This window comes from Callorhinchus milii, unplaced genomic scaffold (genome assembly GCF_018977255.1).
Source record: "Callorhinchus milii isolate IMCB2004 unplaced genomic scaffold, IMCB_Cmil_1.0 Scaffold10, whole genome shotgun sequence".
NCBI lineage: Eukaryota > Metazoa > Chordata > Chondrichthyes > Chimaeriformes > Callorhinchidae > Callorhinchus > Callorhinchus milii.
In genome coordinates, this window is record NW_024704751.1 from 1496586 (window position 1) to 1504260 (window position 7675).

Consider the following 7675-nt stretch of genomic DNA (forward strand, 5'->3'; position numbering starts at 1 on the left):
ACCACCACCACCACCACCACAGCCAGAGAGGGACAGAGAGAGTGACACACACACACACACCACCACAGCCAGAGAGGGACAGAGAGAGTGACACACACACACCCACCACAGCCAGAGAGGGACAGAGAGAGTGACACACACACACCCCCAGAGAGGGACAGAGAGAGTGACACACACACACACAGCCAGAGAGGGACAGAGAGAGTGACACACACACACACACCACCACAGCCAGAGAGGGACAGAGAGAGTGACACACACACACACCACCACGGCCAGAGAGGGACAGAGAGAGTGACAGACACACACACACCACCACCACCACAGCCAGAGAGGGACAGAGAGAGTGACACACACACACCACCACGGCCAGAGAGGGACAGAGAGAGTGACAGACACACACACACCACCACCACCACCACCACAGCCAGAGAGGGACAGAGAGAGTGACACACACACACACACACCACCACAGCCAAAGAGGGACAGAGAGAGTGACACACACACACCCACCACAGCTAGAGAGGGACAGAGAGAGTGACACACCCCCAGAGAGGGACAGAGAGAGTGACACACACACACACACCACCACAGCCAGAGAGGGACAGAGAGAGTGACACACACACACACACCACCACAGCCAGAGAGGGACAGAGAGAGTGACACACACACACACCACCACAGCCAGAGAGGGACAGAGAGAGTGACACACACACACACCACCACCACAGCCAGAGAGGGACAGAGAGAGTGACACACACACACACCACCACAGCCAGAGAGAGTGACACACACACACAGCCAGAGAGGGACAGAGAGTGACACACACAGCCAGAGAGGGACAGAGAGAGTGACACACACACAGCCAGAGAGGGATAGAGAGATTGACACACACACAATCAGAGAGATAGAGAGAGTGACACACACATACACTCAGAGAGAGATAGAGAGTGACACACACATAGAGATAGAGAGAGTGACACACACACACAGCCAGAGAGAGTGACACACACACACAGTCCAGAGAGAGAGTGACACACACAGTGCAGAGAGAAAGAGAGATACACACAGCCAGAGAACGACCATGGGTTTTCCACGGGTATTTGGGATGCGTGGAAATCACAGCTTGGTTTGGGTACTCTTGAGCATGGTGGTGGGCTCAGACCGCCCAAAAAATGCAATTTATTGCGGTTGTGGGGTGATCATCTTTTTGTAAACCAAATCTCGAGAAACTTAAAAAAACTGAACTCACCACAATTCTTGATGCTGACGGCACAGCAACACCGACAACAAAATTACATTTGTATAGCGCCTTTCCCAAGGTGCTGGACCATCAGTGTTTTGGACCCGAACGGGGGGGCTGGGATTGGGGAAGGTGGGGGGGGCTGGGATTGGGGAGGGTGGGGGGGCTGGGATTGGGGAGGGAGGGTGGGGGGGCTGGGATTGGGGAGGGAGGGTGGGGGGGGCTGGGATTGGGAGGGAGGGTGGGGGAGGGCTGGGATTGGGGAGGGAGGGTGGGGGGGGCTGGGATTGGGGAGGGAGGGGGGGGGGCTGGGATTGGGGGGGAGGGTGGGGGGGCTGGGATTGGGGAGGGTGGGGGGGGCTGGGATTGGGAGCTGTGATTGGGGAGGGTTGGGGGGGGCTGTGATTGGGGAGGGTGGGGGGGGGGGCTGGATTGGGGAGGGTGGGGGGGCTGGGATTGGGGAGGAGGGTGGGGGGGCTGGGATTGGGGGGGAGGGTGGGGGGGCTGGGATTGAGGAGGGTGGGGGGGCTGGGATTGGGGAGGGTGGGGGGGGCTGGGATTGGGGACGGTAGGGGGGGCTGGGATTGGGGAGCTGTGATTGGGGAGGGTTGGGGGGGGGGCTGTGATTGGGGAGGGTGGGGGGGGCTGGGATTGGGGAGGGTGGGGGGGGGCTGGATTGGGGAGGGTGGGGGGGGGGGGGGCTGGGATTGGGGGGGGGGCTGTGATTGGGGAGGGTGGGGGGGCTGGGATTGGGGAGGGTAGGGGGGGGCTGGGATTGGGGAGGATAGGGGGGGGCTGGGATTGGGGAGCTGTGATTGGGGAGGGTGGGGGGGGCTGTGATTGGGGAGGGTGGGGGGGCTGGGATTGGGGAGCTGGGATTGGGGAGGGTGGGGGGACGGAGGGTGATCAAAGGCATGGTCGAAGAAGCTCTTGAGACAGGTCATGAAGGAGGTAAGGGAGGGGGCGAGGCGGAGGGACTGCGGGATGGAGTTCCAGAGGGTGGAGGCAGAGTGGCTGACAATTGTGGTGCGGGTGAGTCAGGGGACGTGAAGCAGCACTCCCGCTGAGTGGAGGGGGAGGTTGGTAAGGGATTAGGAAGTCGTAGAGGAAGGAGGGAGTACAGGAGAAGCTTGTTGGATTCATGAGTCTATTTCTCTGGAGTGTATCTGTTTTAGAATGTAATTGTTTTTGCTTGCTTTGTTGCTGAACTCAACGCATAGCAAATTTGGCCACGGACACAATACTTCTTCCAGGGACTGTCCATGGAAATCGAGAATGTATAGTCACCCTAACTACCCTACTAATACAGTAATAATCCTTGCATTTGATAGAGCGCTTTATCATATCAGGAGGTTGTTTCTAAAGTGCTCCTTTCACAGGATACACTGTAAAATGTGTATTTAAGGACAAAAGCGGCAGCCAATTTGAGCGCAGAGGAATCCCACAAACAGCCACAGGCTGAATATAATTTTTTTCTGGGGTGGATTGTTGGTCAGGATCTCGGAAGAAACTCCCTTCTCTTTTTGAGCAGCGATGCGAGACCTTTCACGTCCACCTGAACAGATAGAAAAGAGAAGCCAGAGGACGTCCATGAGGTGATAGCAAGGATTAGAGGCTCTGCTTATAAAAAATAACATTTCACCGATCTCTGAGTTAGTGCCTGGACACCATCAACGTAAAATCGTTAAAGCAAAACAAAATACGTCAGAATTGTTTTTACGCAGAGGGTTATTATGACATTGAATACCCTGCCAAAAATGGAGGGTAATAAAAAAAATCCGTTATAGTTTTTAAAAGGGAATTAGACGAATAGTTGAAAAGGAAAAATAAAAAAAGGTTATGGGGAAAAGGCAGGAAAATGGGGCTAAATAGATAATAGTATAACAATAATCTTTGCATTTGATATGGCGCATTATCACCTTGTCAAAACGTTTCAAAGTGCTTCACGGGATATACTGTAAAGCAGAATGACTGTGTATTCGTGGGTGAAACATGGGAGCCAATTTGCACCCAGCAATGTCCCACAAACAGCCGTGAAGTGAGTGACCAATATTATTTGGGGGGAATTTGTTGGCCAGGACACCGGGAGGGAGAAACTCCCTTCTCTTTTTGATTAGCGCCGTGGGATGTTTAGCGTCCACTGGAACAGGCAGACGGGTTCTCGGTTTTAATGTCTCATCCGAAAGACAGATAACTCTTGCAACTAGGAGGCACGAGCAGGGTGGGTTAAATAGCCTCCTTGGTGCTGTAAGAGTCTATGCTGTAACTCTGCTTTCATGGAAAAAGATCCTCTGCCTTGCATGCAGGCATATGTCGCTTTATCCCTGGGCATTGCGAAAGGTGCTGTTTAAATAAAATTTGTTTTTGTTGTTGGGCCGCATGTTTTCACACACTGTTTCACTAAGTTTGAAACATGTACCTCCAGTGTATCTGATGGGCACACGTGGAATCCATTCTACTTGAGCATTCAACTTCAACCATTTAATTCCATGTTCACTTGGACATCACAAATGGTTACAGTGTTCGGGCAGGTTTGCTCTTGATGTCCAGGACATGTTGCTGGTACCAGCTATATATCTAACAAGAGCCCAGACATACATGTATCATTTGGCTGATGGCTAAAACTGAGACTAGTCCCCTTGGGAGGAAGTCAGTTGATGACTGAAGGGGAAATAGAGACTTTCCTGTTTGGTTGCAGATCCTTAACAGTTTTAGAGTGATCCTAATTGTATCAGCGGTACTTACAAATGCTTTAAATGCACGTAGTCCTGTAGTGTATTGGTTAGAGCACTCGCCTCGCAAGCGAGAGGACCCGTGTTTGATTCCCAGGCAGGTTTCCTTACTCCACACGCCTGTTTACCTAGCAGTAAATAGAAACCTGGTTGTTAATCGATTTGCGGATTGCTGTCCGGGGTAATAATCCCTTCAAACTAATTAAACAAATAAATAATAATAATTTGGTCACTTTAATCCACAACTGTTTGTGGGACGCTGCTGTGCGCAATTGGCTGCCGCGTTTCGCCCACAAAATAGTCAGTTCACTTTACAGTATATCCTGTGAAGCACTTTGAGACGTCTCGAAGATGTGATAAGGCACAAAATCAAATGCAAGGATTATTATTATTAAAGCTGTTCGGGTTAGGTTGTTCAATTCCAGGAATCCTTTCATCGTGTTTGTTCCCTGATGCCTTGGTTTCTGTCAAACAGTGACTCTGTTCTGTGATCATAGCCAAGCAGGATGTGTCCAGCAACCAGAAATTCCTTTTCTGTGAGTTCTCACTTCAACAGCTGGAAATGGAGACTCGCGCACAGCAGTTTGTTCACTCTTGAGAGATTTCCAGTTGACTAAAAAGTAATGCAAAACTAGTTAACTTTTTTTTTTGAGTCAGCTGAGTGCCTGACACATGGGGAAACCCATCACCGCGCTTAACAGTATCCAAACCAGACTGAGAATTCTGCACACGATTTTACTCTTTCTGGAGCACATTTATACAAAACATTCAACCCAATCTGTGGACACACAGTTTTGCTTCCTACTTCACTTGCTCCTCTCCTCTTGCCAGCCCACCCTCTCAAACCTTTCTCTCCTATCTGAAGGCGTGAAAAATAGCAGTGCCACCTGTGCTAAGCACGGCACACAGCACAGCTTTAAATACTGCATCTGTTCACAGACTCGCTAGCAAATGTCCCCTCTGTATTTTTTTCACTCCACCCCTGAATCCATTATCTTGGAGCTCAAGGCTGTATATAATGCCAACACTTTGCCAATTGGAATCCATTTAAATTTAACACAAGCGCAAAAAAGACTCTCATGAGACACGAACCTATAACCTTCTGGCACCTGATATACAGTCATTGCACTTTACAGTAAATCATGCGAAGTGCTTTGAGATGTTTTGGTGACCTGATAAGGTACTGTATCAAGTCTAAGGTTTATTATTATTAACAACAGTAGGAAGAGAGTAATAATAAACCAGTTTAGACTAGGGTCCAAATTTGGTTTAGAGCCGTACCTTTGCAAGTGTTGGATATACCTTATTTTTCTCAATTTTGTTCCTCTTTTCTTGAAGAGCTACAGTTCTATCGGCTGGGATCAAATAGGAAGGGTAGGGTGCTTGCAGCAGCCACATTTTTGTTGCCTTTGGAAATCACCATCGTTTAACTATCAACAAACAATTTTTAAAAAATCACAATTCATGTTTTGTTGTCTACAGTCACCTCTCCACTCCCTTCGGCTCACAACAACAACAAAATTATATTTGTATAGTACCTTTCACGTCGAGAGGACGTCCCCAGGCACTGAAATTAAAGCTCACGTCAAGCTCTACCATTGTTAAGTGCTCCAAGACACTACTTTGCACGAAAGGCGTTTTATAAATCCAAATTGTTGTTGTTCTTTCACCCTCCAAGATTTGTTTTTCTGTATAGGTGAATGTGGCGGCCAATTCGGGCATGGCACCAACAGCTAATAAAGTGAATGAGCTATTTTATCAACAACAACAAACGACAACAATTGTTGGTCAGGACTCAAGAGAAAAGTCCCTTACTCTTTTCAAATAGCGGCATGGAATCCTTAATGTATTTCCAGTCTCGCACCTGGAGTATTGTGTGCAGTTTTGGTTGGTCTCCTTATTTAAAAAAGGACATACTTGCCCTCGAGGGGCTGCAGCATAGATTCACTCGGTTAGTTCCTGGGATGAGGGGACTGACCTATGAGGATAGGCTGAATAAACTTGGGCTGTATTCTCTATAGTACAGAAGAATTAGAGGAGATCTTATTGAAACATATAAGATTCTTAAAGGGCTGATAAAGTAGACACTGAGGGTCTGTTTCCCCGGTAGGAGAATCTATAACCGGGGGTCACAGTCTGAAAATTAAGGGTCAGCCTTTTAGAACAGAGTTGAGGAAACATTTCTTCACTCAGAGGGTAATGAATTTATGGAATTCACTCCCCAGAAGGCTGTAGATATTCAGTCCTTGAACATCTTCAAGGCTGAGACTGAGAGATTTTTTAAAAAAGAGGGATTAGGGGATATGGGGATAGGGCAGGTAATTAGAGTTAGGTGTGAAGATCAGCCATGATCTTATTGAATGGCGGAGCACAGGCTTGAGGGGCCGAATGGCCTACTCCTGCTCCTTATTCTTATGTTCTTATTTCAACATCTCATCCCAAGGATGTTACCTTTGACAGTACAGGCCACAACCCTCCCCCCCCCCCCCCCGGGACTAAACTGCAGTATCAGCCGAGACGATGAGCTCAAAGTCCCAGTATTGAAGCCACAACCTTGCAACTCAGTGACAAAGAGTTCTTCCAACTGAGCCTGGCTGATTCTCCAGGAATCCAGTCAAAATCCACAGCTGGAATCCCAAAGGATCTGTTTTCATGGATGTCATTGTTGGGAACAATGAATGGGATAAATATTGAAGTTACAGTTACACCTGTTCAGGTGGACGTTAAAGATCCCATGGTACTATTCGAAAAGGGAGGGGAGCTTTCTTATCCTGGTGTTGTGATCACAAAACATACGGTCAATTCACTTTACAGTATATTCTGTGAAGCGCTTTGAGAACGTCTTGAAGGTGTGATAAGGCGCTGTATCAAATGCAAGGATTATTTATTTATTATTATTTCTGGCGAATAGTTCCCCAAATAAAATTGGTCTTTAGCTCCGTGGCTGTTTGTGGGACATTGCTGTGCTCATAATAGCTGCTGCGTTCACGGACACTCGCACAGTTGCTCCATTTTACAGTAAATCTGGTGAAACATTTTGGGACATCCTCCTGACATGAAAGGCACTATACCAAATTCAAGGATTATTATTAATTATTACTAGCCCTACCCAACCTTGCAACCAAACAATCCAATATGGAATGTAGATTGACACACAGACAGACATTTCATCTTTATCTGCACTCATCTGGGAGGACTCCTGTGGGAGGACTCCTTTGGGAGAAGTCAGTGGGAGGACTCCTGTGGGAGGACTCAATGGGAGGACTCAATGGGAGGACTCCTGTGGGAGGACTCCTGTGGAGGACTTGGCGCTTTAAAAATGTAACTTTGTTGTTGTTGCCGTGGCTTAGCTTCGTCTGTGTTCCTTGTTTTGTTGCTTGGCTACGTGCGTGCTCTGTGACGCAGGATGCCACAGTGCAACGGTCAGCCACCAGGTGTAACTGCAGTGTGCGCGTACATACATAAGTGCTCTGTGACGCACAATGCCACAGCGCCACTTTGACTCAGCGTCCACCAGGTGTAACTGCCAAGAAACACGCAGAACTGAAAATAACTCATGAACGATACCTGAAAACAAATATGCCCATGTCACTCCCAGAGGGATGAGGTATAAATCATGTCTCTATGTCAATCGGTTATTGAGATCCTTCTTGAAGCGCAGACAGACATTGTCATTTTCTTAGTATAGAAGATAAATAGA